At 44.6% G+C, this 11389-nt stretch overlaps 1 long non-coding RNA gene across 1 annotated transcript; it reads right to left on the bottom strand.

Moving 5' to 3' along the window:
- Positions 1-349: 349 nt before the first annotated feature.
- Positions 350-10684, bottom strand: LOC135579210 (uncharacterized). The gene is made up of 3 exons (XR_010471898.1): positions 9429-10684; positions 4718-4878; positions 350-2068 (listed from the first exon to the last, which is right to left on the bottom strand). It is a non-coding gene; the product is annotated as an uncharacterized LOC135579210 (long non-coding RNA).
- Between the last annotated feature and the right edge of the window lie 705 nt (positions 10685-11389).

The following is an 11389-nucleotide window of genomic DNA, read 5'->3' as shown; positions in this document are numbered from 1 at the left end:
AGCTTGACTTCTTGTGTCTCCGTCCTTAAGCACCTCTGGCGTTCTCCTCTTTGCCAGCTTGTTCGCTCCTTTTGTATTTCTTCTCTTCTTCTTCCAGCACCATCATGCTCCTCACCTCCCTGCTTGTCCCTCTGAACAGACACAAAACATTTCGCTCTTGCCATGCTTTCCAGACATAAACTAATTACAGTCTACGAGCCAGCAGGCCAGCAGTATGATCCTTATTTTTGCAGTCCTTGATCCCACTGTGTCAATGCACCCATTAATGTGCACGGAGAAAGGATGAAGGTCTTTTGGGGAGATGGTCAGACCCAGCCACTACAAACATTTAAAATCGGTAAGAAAAGGCTAGTTCATACTGTAGAAGCACCTTATTGTCAGCACAGGCTGCTCTTGCTGCTCAAGAGAAAAGCCACATCAGCTGCGCTTTAATGTCAGTGTTAGAGAAGTTCCTTTTCCCTAGGATTCCCGTAGCAGAGACTCATGCATAGATTCCAGAAATTCTTCTAAAATAAATAGTTTATTCACAAGTTACAGCGTAGAACAGCTTGAGCTGGGTGCCTCCTGAAGAGGGACCCTTGGCAGAAAAACACTTAGACAATTATACCCCCACAATCCAAGACCCCCCATATGTCAGTCTGAGCCAACTGCAAAATTAGAGACTGGGGTCTCCCCTTTCTTCATTGGATCTCTTCATTTTTGTCAGGCAGGCTGTCAATTAAAGTTCTGACCTCCAGGTGCTATTTTGTACCCGCAACTGAGGAAAATAAGTTATTGGTAACAGCCTGAACAGCAAACAGCTCCTCTTAGATGCCATTCTGTTCCTCACTTTTCTACAAGGACGAAGCTCCCCTTATCTTCTAGCTTGAAGACTCTGTGGCATTTTTAACTTAACGAAGCAAAAAGTTCAAAGGTTCACAGCTTGCAGAAGTTATGCTAAACAAACTTACTTATGCTAAGTAAATTCTATATAAGCAGTTTCTAAACAAGTTATATAAGAAGCAGTATACCAAATAATTCAATAAACTAAGGCACTCCATTCCCTAACAGTCCTCCTGTGGTTTTTGTTAAGCATCTCTGCTGATATGTGCAGCTTGAGGTCTTTTACCTCATCCTTAAACATCAGCCAGCTTCCAGATTTCCAGGAATGGGGTTTTTACTGACCAGAAAAGTGTTGGAGGGCTAAGAGAGGCCACAGTTTTACTTTTAAGTGATTAAAAAATCCATGAGAAACAGATTCCAGGGGAAGAAGGAAACCTGTTAGGGACAACTAGGAATTAGCTTAGTGCTTCCCTGGGGGGGGAAATAAAATGCTGGGCAAACCAAGAACTGTCTCCAGGACACTGTTCGACTACCTGCAGAAAACGATGCCCGACATTTGCTGTCAGTGCTTCGTTCAAGCCTGAATCACCTCCACATGAGCAAAGTTGCTCCACACATTTCAAATGCTGAAAAATCAGAGGGAAAACAGGGTTAAAATGTTTAGAAGAACAAGGTAAACTGGAGAAGTTCTTCCATAAGCCAAATACTGTTATGTTTTGTGGCATCAGTGGGAAACTTCTGGACTATGGGACCTCAGTGCTAGCAAATCTTGTTAACAAGCTGCTCAAGTGTTTGCGTGAGGCAGCAGAAGAATAGGTTACGTGGCTTATTGATTTAATGACAACTATCGCTGCTAGGAATTGATGCTTTCATTAGAGAAAGCAGATTAGCAATAGGATTGTGGATGTTTGGCCAACTCAGGAGATGGCAGGGTACGAATGGTTTCCTCTATTGAAATATAACTTACAGGAAAGATCTAACAGAGGAAGACCCTGCTAATATCACAGTGCTATAACACAGCCTCAGTTTACTGGATTAAAAAATTCCACAGTTGCTGATACCCACTGAAGATTATTATTATGATACATTCCTTTAGAAAAGAGAGGTGAAGTATCTGATGAAATGTAGTGCTTGTCGCTGAATATCTTGTTGCTGAATATCTGTCTCTGAAGCCTCGGGAATAAGATTCAGCTTCCCCATATTGGAAATCTTGACTGATGATTCCAAATATCTTGGCTGATGATGCCTAGAAAAATATAGGCAATGTGAGGCAGAGAAGGCTTCCTCAGTTGGGGAAAAATAAAAAAAAAGAGACTGAAAGGGAATCAGAGAGTCACAGAAGGGTTAAGGTGAGCAGAGATCTCTGGAGGTCATCTTGTCCTACCCACCTGCTCAAGCAGGGGCACCTAGATCCAGTTGCCCAGGACCACGTCCAGACAGCTTTTGAATATCCCCAAAGATGGAGACTCCACAACTTCCCTGGGCTACCTGTGCCAGTGCTCAGTCACCCTCACAGTGAAAAAGCATTTCCTGGTGCTCAAGAAGAACCTCCTGTGTTTCCCTTTATACTCATGGCCTCTTGTCCTGTCATAGGGCACCACTGAGAAGAGCCGGGCTCTGTCTTCTTTACACCGTCCCTTCAAGTATTTATATACACTGGTGAGATCCCCTCTGAGTGTTCTTTTCTCCAGGCTGCACACACCCTGCTTTCTCAGCCTTTCTTCATGTGAAAGGTGCTCCAGTCCCTTCATCATCTTATTGGCCCTTTGATGGACACTCTTCAGTATGTCCATGTCTCCCGCACACTGAGGACCCCATAGCTGGACCCAGCACTGCAAGTGTGGACTCCCAGTGCTGAGCAGAGGGGAAGAACCACCTACCTCCACCTCCTGGCAACAGTCCTGATGATCACCTCATCCAACCCAATCTGTTGGCCTTCTTCAGCATGAAGATGCATTGCTGGCTCACATGCAACTTGATGTCTACCAGGACCCCAGGTTCTTCTCTGCAGAGGCACCTTCCAGGCAGTGAGCCTCCAGTGTGTACTGGTGCCTGGGGTTATTCCTCCCCAGGAGGAATACTTCCCCTTGTTGAACTTGATGACAGCTCAGTTCTCCAGCTTGTTGAGGTACCGCTGGACAGCAGCACAACATCTGGTGTTCCAGCCATTCTTCCCAGTTTTGTGTTGTCTGTGAATTCACTGTAGATGCACCATGTCCCATCAATGAAGTCACTAATGAAGACGTTGAACAGCACTGGCCCCAGTTTCAACCCTTGGGATTCATCATTTTGCCTGCAACACTGTCTGCAACATTCTGGGCCCAGCCACTCAGCTGGTTTTCATTCCACCTCAACCATCCACTCATCTAACCCAGGTTTTTTCAGCTTGCCTATGAGCGTGTTACAGAAGACAGTATCCAAAGCCTTTCTGAAGTCAAGGCAAAAAACATACACTGCTCTCCCCACGTCCACCCAGTCACCTTGCAGCAGAAGGCAATCAGGTGGGTTAAGCACGAGCTCCCCTTTGCATTTCCCTTTTTCTGCTGAAATAACAGCAGAGCCCAAGGATGTGATATTTTAAGAAAACTGTGAGATTAAGAGACAGATGCTAAGTGTTCGCAGTGCTTCTGACAGAGATAAACTGCAGTATCAGTTTCTATCAGATGGAGAGCACACAGCCCGCACTTCAGGGGAGAGGCTTAATGATTTAACAGGGCTTTTCCATCCCTCGCTAGCAAGGTTCAACTGCACATACAGGTACATAAGCATCAGGCAGAAACAATCGCAGCTGTAAATACATAATAAGAAGACCTAATTTGGGGACCAAGCGCTGGAGATGTTGTTTGGGCATATTTCATGGAATATGCAGGGTTTTCCTGTGTCAGTTTATGCCACACCTCCTAAGAGGAGGGATAATGTTCAGCTCTCTTACTTCTTTCTACCACCCTGGGGCTACTGCCTGTATTTTGTTTGGTGTTTCAGGCTGTTTCACTGGCATTTAATGTCCAGGGGAGTGTACAGTGATCACACACAGGGCGGGAGGGGGGTTGAAGAAGAATTTTCTGGCTTCTGCTTCCTCTCTTTCTTCTTTTTCTTGCCTGTCTCCCTTTCCAATTTGGCTCCAGTTTCTGTTTCCCAGTGGAGCTACTCCACGTTACCCTGCCAAACAAGGACATCTCACAGCCTGGCTTTGCAGGGGTAGCCTCCTCCCTGACCTTTGATTTGGTGGCAACCTCCAATCTTCAGTTAGATGGAAAACAAAGAAAGAAGATAAACTTCCACACGGTTGCTTGTGGCACAGTTTGTACCATGTTTGCTGGGGAACAGGGACTTAAACCTCTGGCATCCTCCCTGTCTCCGTTAATGAAGAGGGATGTCCTCTGCAAACTTCATCTTTGCTATACAATACTGAGGCTTTGGCCATTGAGAGCCAGTGTTTAATCATTTAAACATGACAGCATGTGTGGATCCAATGAGACCTACCAAGTTTTATCTACAAGGAGAAGGAAAGCTTGCAATGGTACCAACCACTCTATTTTGTCTTAACTCAGAATTGTCGACATGTATTTACTATGGCAGCTAATAATCAGGGTTTAACTTGCTAAAATTAAGGAAAGGGAGAAGAACACAGCTAAAGATCAAGTATACAGATCATCAGAGAGGAAAAGTACTGAAAATACCCCAAAACCTACCAGACTTCCTTATTGCTGCCACTGGGGAATGATATTTTTAAAGTACAATGGTAGATGGCAGCAAACAGACCAAAGAAGGAAAGAAAAAGATATGCTTTCAATGACCCCCTAAGAAATCCTCCTCCTTGCGGAAGCCTATGTGAAGCTTCACCATCCTGATTATTTTTCAACATCTTGCTTAAACCACCATACTGATTACAAACCTGATTCAGTTGCTCCTTAAAAATCAGAGGGTCTACACTAATTTGCACCCCAGGAGGATATGGTCCGAAATCCCACAGAAGCAGCTCCGGCACTCACACGTTTCACAGGATTTTTGGGTGCTCACCAGCTCCCAGGCGGGGTGTGTCCTCAAACGACAGAACTGAGAAGAAAAGCGAAGGGAAGAAAAAAAAAAAAGGCCTTTCAAAAACCAAGTAAAACCTGCTTGTGATGCAAAATTAACATTTGGCAGAGAAGTGACTCACGGGGGCTTCGTGCATCCCTCCTCTGAAGCAGCCAGGATCTTTTTCTGGCTTGTGAATCACCAGAAAATGGTAGATAAGCACGTCTTGACCTAAGCAAAAACTGAGGGTGTTAAAGAAGATGAATGGCTCTTCTCTGCTCTCTGAAATAGCACTGCTGGCAACCTTGTGATGCCAGGAAGAGGGGAAATAGCATTTACAGGGGTGGGTTAAGACATGGAAAGCCTCATTTAGAGCGGATTCTTGGGCTTTGGAAAGCCAGGCTGTGCATGGAAGGTGGATTCAGCTGTATGCAGAGCAGGCTCCTGCATGAGAAGGAGATGTCACTTCCTTCAAGGGCATTATGCCTTCTTTTCGTTCGTTTGGTTTTTGTTTGTTTTGTTTTTTTGCAGGACCCCACGCTTTAGAGGGCCTGGCGTATTTTCCAGATGCTTTTGTGACCCATAATCCCTCCCACAGTCTAAAAACCTACAGACTCCTTTGGGAAGAAATAGTGGGAGTGGGGGTCAGGAAAGCACCTGAGCATTAGCCTAAACCCCATCTATACTCTCTCCCTTCAGACACAGCCCTGCATGAGCAACACTGGGTGAAGCAGAGCCAGAGACTCGAGGACACACCACATGAATTACAGTTTCGCCAGATAAATTGCTATAAGATAGAAGGAAGGACATACGTATTTATTAAGTACAGCACACAAATTATTAATTTGGGTTAGAGGCTGACTGTGTGAAACTAGGGCTCTGTATGTCCCACAGGATGACATGCCACCAGTAGACCCAGCAGCTGGTGGTGGGCAAGCACAGCACCACCCACTCCACGATGCATGAAGCTGATGGACACATCTGGCTGTCCAAACACTACCCCAAATGCCCCAGATATGTTGCTCTCTTGCTTTTCGCCCATATGGTTGTGCTTTGCAGAAGAATGTCCTCAGGACCCCCGGCTGTCCAGGCAAGGAAAGGTAGGAAATAAATTTCATTTGTGATGGAATAGCTGTCTTGACCAGGGTTCTTGATTACTGAGGTGAAAACATCAGCCCTTCTTCTGCTCATTGTTTCATAATTATCTGCCTTGTCATACTTCATTCCTACATCTCCTTTAATTAGTTTTTAAATCCAGTTGACTCTCCACAGCAGCATCCTTGACTCAAGCAGCCTCTTGTCCTGTAGCACAGAGCTGATGATATTTTTTTTCTTCCTTTCATGTAGAATTAAGTTTTAGCTTTTGTCATGGCTACAAAACATTCTCTTCTCTCAAGAGAGGACTCCCTTTGGATAATGGCTCACCACAAAACAGCACCTTTCCAAGCATCCCTCATTAATTATCTCTCTGGTCAAGATTTCCAGAACCACCGCACTGCAATAGCATCATGACACTGATCTCATGGTTTAACCTGAGCTCAACTTAAACAACCTAGCTCAAGTTTTGTGGGAAGCATAGCCACGACTACAGAGAAGTACTCAGGGTGGTGGTGGGGGAAATCTTATCTGAGCTCTGTTTAACAGCAGCATTATGGTATCAATGCTGCTAAAGGCACCTGAAGGATGCCTGGGCAAGAGAGTGGGTACATTGTTCCTTGTGACTGCATATGTACAGGTGTGAACGTAGGTGTGCAAATTCAGGCTTTTGTGTTTCCCTTCTTCATACATGAAATGAAGGTGAAAATCACTTCTCCCATCACAGGAGAGCCATGTGGTGCTGCTGCTGAAGGGGACCCAAGGAGGAACCCATGAAGGCTTTCTACAAGGATGCTATGCTGCAGGATCGTCCACCTGCCGTAAGGTACCTGCTGAATCTTTTTGCCAAGAGACAAAAGAGTGATTCACAAGCAACATTGGTCCAGCCACACAGATCTGAGTACAAAACACTGCTTTAGAGAGGCTGCCACGTTGAGCTCTTCAGCTAAGCACGGCAACAAAGACAGGAAAAAAAAAGAGTAAAATTCAAATACTGCTATTGCTTTCATGGTAATGAGCACAGCATTATGCAGAATGATTTGTAATTTTACAGTGATGGCTATTATCTTCTGGCAGCAACCATGACTTAAACAAACGTCTGATATTCCAAGGGGCTGGGTTTTTTGTGCCTTTGACAAGAACCTCACCACAATAAGGAGACCAAAGAGAGGGAAACGCTGTTCTGCAGTGTCTGTTTCTCTCCTGATGTATGAATCATGGCAGCCCTTCCTTGGCGCTTATTATGCTTGGTGCTTACAGTAGCACTTTGATGTCAAACTCCCTTGAAGAGCCTTTTGCATAGCAATAGAAGAAACACACCCAGTGGACTCGCTTCTAACATTCTCCCCTTTCTTCAGATGGAGAAGTGCTTGGAGTGAGAGGGGATGCAGGGATAAACTCCACAGCTTGACTCAACACGATGTTAGGCAAATTCTGAATATGAATAAGCAATGTCAGAGCAATATCCAGTCTTTCAGCTGAGCAAACACCTTTCTTTATTCATTCATTCATTCATTCATTCATTCATTCATTCATTCATTCATTCATTCATTCATTTTTAGAATGCTTTTGAGATGGGCAAAGCGGGTAACAAGTGCCTGGGTAATAAGTGACTGAATGACTCTGACTGCACAGGTTAACTGCAAACCATCCAATCTTCCTTATGACTCATACCACCAGAAAAAAAACCCAAAAAAACCCCAAAGAAAACAGAAAACAAGAAGCGTGAAAGAACAGAGAGAATGAGAAATACTCTATTTTGCCTTTACTTTTTTCTTGCCTTTTAAATTATATTTCTTAGAAATCCAGATTTCAAACTACCCCAGTGACTGGGAGAACTTCAGACTCATAAGCTGTCTGGTCCTGGACACTGAATAGGATCAAACAGAAAATGGGATGAGGCTCCAGAATTAGAATTCTCTAGTTTGGGTTAATTCATAATATTAATATCTCCTGCCATCAGGTCTTGTTCATTCAAGATGCCTGGGTTGCTCAGGCTCTCCCAGCAACCACAAGAATACCCTGTCAATCCACAGGGATTTCCTATAGTGCTATTTTTAGAAAAAATTGAGAGTTTTCAATCAAAGAAAAACTGCTTAGTTCAGCATTCCACCCGTGCACGCCTCTCTGGTTTTCGATCAATCTTTACATTACATTTTCAAGTTGTGATACAAAATAAAGGAGGACTGAGCACACTCTCTAGGAAAATTTTGTAAGGAAAAATTTCGCCTTTCAAGCGAAAGGGCCATAATTTGCCCAAAGCTGATCCACAGTTGCAGAACCTCTTTGGTTTCTGGGGATATTTCTGTTTTTCGTCTGGCTACTTTTGATGGTTTATTTAAGGTGTTGTTGGCATGTATGAAGTATTTCTGGGCACTTTTTTAAAGCTTTTAAGGTTTTTTTGCTTTTATTCTGGAAGCGTTTGCGTGCTCAACAGCTGGCAAGCTGCTTCCAGCTCTAGTAGCTTGTCCAATAAAATATATTAACATTCCCTACAGCCTTGATACATTTCTGGGTTGCTCAGAAAAATAAACAGCTACCATTCCCACCTCGAAGCTTCTCACCAAGTACTCTGCCTGATATGTAAAACCCTGCTGTCCTGAGGCATTTGTAATTTAAAGTTGAGGGGATATGATGTACTATCTCCTTCGATTCCCATTGGGCCAGATTCAAGGTCATCTCCCCAGTATCTTCAGGAGACTTTGGCACAAACCCATGGCTTCTTGTTTTATAATTATAAGCCGCTTTTGAAAATCTTGCCTGATACCACTCAACGTCCCTTAGCACAAAGAAAGATGTTCTACAAAGTTGTTTTTTCCTTGCAATATTTTATTTTTTTTTCTTTTTTTCCAGGTAGGGGAGGAGTTAGCACCTCTTCAAGGCAATGCATGTTGGCAAACAGATGAAAGCCACAGTGAGGTGGTCTCCCAAGACAGAGGGACAGACTTCTTGGGTGGCTATGACACGTCTGTCTGGGGTGCCATGCCTGGTGGCCCCTTTCATCTGGAGGCAGGTAAGCCTGGCCAGCTGGCGGGTCAGAGCATCAATCTAGCCCCATTCAAGTAAAGCAATTTTTGCATATTTCAAAGATATGGCCGCTCTCCTCAGCCACTGGCAGCAGGCTTGGCTCAGTAGCCTCTCCATTCCCCTCCTCCTCAAGCCTTGGCTGGGCCCTGGAGTTGTCTAGTGTTTGAGAGCTTCCTTTTGATCTCAGATTTAGCCTTGAGAAGGGTAAACTCTTCCCCGCCAGGCCGGAGCCATCTAGGAGCTACTCCCCAATAAATATCTTCTCCTTTGTTTCCCCCAGGACTGTTATCTGGGTCATTGTTTTACCTTACCTGCTCAGCCATTCTTGAGGTAACCCAAAACCATATATAAACCATAATACCAGCAGCTCCCAGTTTGCAAGGTCTGTCTTCACCCATCCTTTGGATGCCCACCTCACCTTCTCCATCCTATTTCCCACCACATCGAGATCTTGCGAAGTTACTCACGTCCTCATGGTGATGTGTCACCAGTTCCCCCGTGGGTAAGATTTGCTGGGGTAACTCTGCATAGAGGATGTGGCCAGATCCTCACCCCTCTATGGCATTTTGGGGCAGAGTAGAGTGTCCGTCATCCATTTAAACAGTATTTCTGTGAAAAAAAAAAAACAAAAAAAAAAAAACAAAAAACAAACAAACAAACAAGCAAACAAAAAAACACACACACACACACACAAAAAAAACAACAACAAAAAAACAACAACCAAACCAAACCACAACCAAATATCCATAAGGCTCAGCTCTAGAACAGTGAAGATGTCTGTAAAGGAAAAAAAAATTCACATAGAGTCGACTTTTATTTCTCTGCTCAGCTACGTGTTTACCTCTGAACATGCACTTATGGCAGGGCTGCATTTCTGTATATAACACACCCCCCTTAGATAATGCACTTAATTGCTAGTGTTGGTAACTAGTGTTGGTGACTGGTCTACCAGGCTCCGTCATGATTATGGTGACGATGCTTGGGAGCCTGGCAGGTCCAGCACGTGTTGTCGGAGCTGCATCCCGAGGATGCCTGGCTGCCACTCGTGTCCCCAACCTGCTCCATCAGCAGCTCTGGGAAAATCAATAAGACCCACTTTCTGCTAGGGTGGGATGTAGAGGTCTGCCCCAGCGTGCAGGCTGCTCAGGCTAGTAGTTATCTAGGAGGTGGGAATAGCCCCCTTCATCTCAGCAAATTAACTCTGAAAGATAAAGACAATGACAATGAAGGAGCTGAGAGCAGCTGAGTTTATCACAGCTTTTAATTTAGAAGAAACAACCCGCTAATGTGTGCTCTGAGCAGATGGACGTCACACAAGCCAAGAGTTTTAGGAAGCATTCCTGATTTTTCCAGGCTTCTCTTCTTAAGACCTTCCCACTAACTTTTATTTAGCCCCATGGATGTTGGCAGGGGCCAAGGCAATGTGGTGGTAGACAGGCAGCCGGGGAAAGGTAAGAGGGACTGGCTGAAGCCCCTCCAACACAAGGATGGGTAGCACTGAGGCTGGTGTGACTTCTGCCCTGTGGGGATCTGCAATGGATAACCGTCTCCCATGAGCAGAGAATTTGCTCCTGGAGCTGTTGTTTCTGTGCTCATACTGCTTTTCTCACCAGGAAAACACCCTCTTTGAGGGAAGGACCTCACAGAAGCTTTATGAAGGTGATAGCTTGGCCCCAGCAGATAATTGAAATGCCAGATTTGCAAAAGCCTCTAAAGCATTTCATTTATTCCTCAGATGGAGTATAAAGAGAATTTCTGGTTTTCTGCCCTATTTTTCAAACCATTTTTTTGCTCTCAGGTTAGTTTCTGAAATACCCAACCCTGCAGGAAGGTTAGCAAGGGCTTGGTGTTCATGCCTTAGACTACAAGCCGGTGTGTGCAGGCACACAATAACTCAGAGCCTGCCTGGCTGCTCACTTAGGGATTTGCTCCTTGATGCACATAGCACCAGGAATAGGGTTTCACTGCCAAATAATCCTTCATTCTTTAAATCATCTGCCATGGCACTCTGAAATATCAAGCAATAAATGCTAATTTCAGCGATTCCCTGAGCCACATTCACAGAGCTTGTTCACAGCGTTCATCTGTATCGCTTCAGCCAAAAATTGTCGTAATACTTCTTCTTGGTAATTATTTGAAAAAGCCATTGCAATGTGCCACCTGCCCCTTTACACAATGTGCCTGTCCTGTTCTTTTACTGGCAGCTACAGGAACCAGATGCCAAGGTACGGAAGATAATTTCCCTGTGGCAAGGAACATCTGGCTCTTTGGCAAACTCAAAAGACCATTGCACCGAACAACCTCTCCAGCATCACTTTTGGTTGTACAATGAGGTTGTATGTGAGCTGGCAGCAAAATCATGCAATTCTAGGCACCTTTTGTCTTCAGGTGACTTTTGCATGTAGATCTGTTGCTTTGCTCAAAGGAC

Source organism: Columba livia, chromosome 3 (assembly GCF_036013475.1).
Source record: "Columba livia isolate bColLiv1 breed racing homer chromosome 3, bColLiv1.pat.W.v2, whole genome shotgun sequence".
NCBI lineage: Eukaryota > Metazoa > Chordata > Aves > Columbiformes > Columbidae > Columba > Columba livia.
This window is presented reverse-complemented; position numbering and strand designations above follow the sequence as displayed.